This window comes from Cicer arietinum, chromosome 5 (genome assembly GCF_000331145.2).
Source record: "Cicer arietinum cultivar CDC Frontier isolate Library 1 chromosome 5, Cicar.CDCFrontier_v2.0, whole genome shotgun sequence".
NCBI classification, from domain to species: domain Eukaryota; kingdom Viridiplantae; phylum Streptophyta; class Magnoliopsida; order Fabales; family Fabaceae; genus Cicer; species Cicer arietinum.
The window spans coordinates 49,785,157-49,787,022 of record NC_021164.2 but is presented as its reverse complement, the minus strand read 5'-3'; the positions used below and the strand labels follow the sequence as shown (position 1 = coordinate 49,787,022).

General features: G+C 31.5%; 1 non-coding gene across 1 annotated transcript; it reads right to left on the bottom strand.

Moving 5' to 3' along the window:
* Positions 1 to 964: 964 nt before the first annotated feature.
* Positions 965 to 1,159, bottom strand: LOC113785092 (U2 spliceosomal RNA). Its single transcript, XR_003471235.1, has one exon. It is a non-coding gene; the product is annotated as a U2 spliceosomal RNA (small nuclear RNA).
* Positions 1,160 to 1,866: the final 707 nt, after the last annotated feature.

Below are 1,866 nucleotides of genomic sequence, written 5' to 3'. Positions count from 1 at the left end.
ATGGAGATGGGAACGCTTGACTGCAGCTACGTTAGGAGGATTTCACGGGGCGCGTGGAGATCAGTCAGGGTGTTTAGTTGTATTGTAAAATGATCAGACTAGGTTGTCACAGAGGGAACAGATGTCGTCTTTTGGGCCGGGTTACGTTTATTTTAAACCGGAAGACTGTACTGTTACTATTATTGTCAGTACGACACCTTAGTTGAATGGGTTCCTTGTATCTCCTGGTTGTTGTTTAGATACTTTGGATGTATGTATTTGAGAAACTTTTTCCGCTGCTTTTAAATTTTAATGACTCAATTATTTATCCAAAGGCATTTCTTTATTTATTTATCTGCTTTATTTTAAATTCTTTTGAAAAAAAAATATACCCTCGCTAAGAAGAACGGGATGTTACATTTAACATATCTTAGTAACACCGTTCATATACGCATATTTTTGCTTTTGTACTCAATATATACAAAAAAGAACGTTGAGAGTATTTGAAAGCTAGGAAGGTAGATATGTGTTATAGTTAATAGGAGGAGAATTTTTGAAAATTCTGAAGTTGTGAATAACGTTTACAACCTGATAATTTAGTTAGGTTTTTGAAATTTTTATAGTGTTGTATAAATGGAGTATTATAGAAATAGTTTAGTTTGATGTTTCAACAAGGTGTTTGAAATTTTAATATCATTTAAAAAACACAATGCTCAATTTGTTAAACAACCAATTAAATTTATTGAAAAGAACTCTTCGTAAAGTCTTATATTGATCTCAAGAGCTATTATAATGAGCTTTTACTTCGTCATTATAATCTTGAAGGTATACAAAATGCCACATTTTCAAATGTGTCTAATAGAGAGAATGACGCAGGGACGATACTTATAATATTTCTTTTGTGCTCCTCTTATAAAAAACAAAAAATAGGAGATTGTGTGCCAAATCAATCGTCATTATAATAAAATGAAATATTTGATATTTAGTAGGGTGTGCCAAGCCTGTGTAGTAGTGCAACACATGGGCGACACTTGAGGATCCCAATAGCAAGCTATTGTTGAGGACTCCCCCGTCAACAAATTAATTTAATATCGTGTGAGTCGTTGACCCACGTATCAGATATTAAACTGATAAGAACAGATACTACACTTGATCTTAGCCAAAAGGCCGAGAAAGGTATGCTTTGTAACTATCCTTCGTCTGACTTTTATTTCTTCTGTCCAATTAGTTGTTGTGCAGACCATCTGATGTGGGACTTCGAGGCTACAAAGATGAACACTTCATAATCCAAATATTGAGTCATCAATTGTGCTATAGACATGAGAAGTGTGCACTTCTCTTTATTGGTTTCCGAGATTTGAATACGAGCACTTTGAAGAATCCAACAAAGAGAACTTCATGAAACTAGAACATACTATACTTTTTTATACATGGGATGATTGATTAACTTGATTATTTTATGATAGATATCTATTAATTGTCAACTGATTATATGTAAAATAAGCCAATAGTTTAACATATCTTAGTAACACCGTTCATATATGCATCTTTCTGCTTTTGCACTCAAAATATAAAAAAAAAAGAATGTTTCGAATTTTTGAAATTTCGGAAGTTACATATTGTAAGACCCATAATTTTAAAGTACACTTTATGTATTTTTATGTATTTTGGATTTTGGCTCGAAGGCTTTTATAGACAAAGTTAATAATATTTTTTAGTTTATAAGACCAAGAAGTTATTTTGATGCCGTTTAGAATTACTCGTCGATAAATAAATTAAATTAACTACGGTGAATCTTTTACGAAGAATTTAATGGGTTACGGGTGAAATGGTAATTTTAATAAATATGTAGATATTTGTTAAGTTCCAATTAATATATATATATAT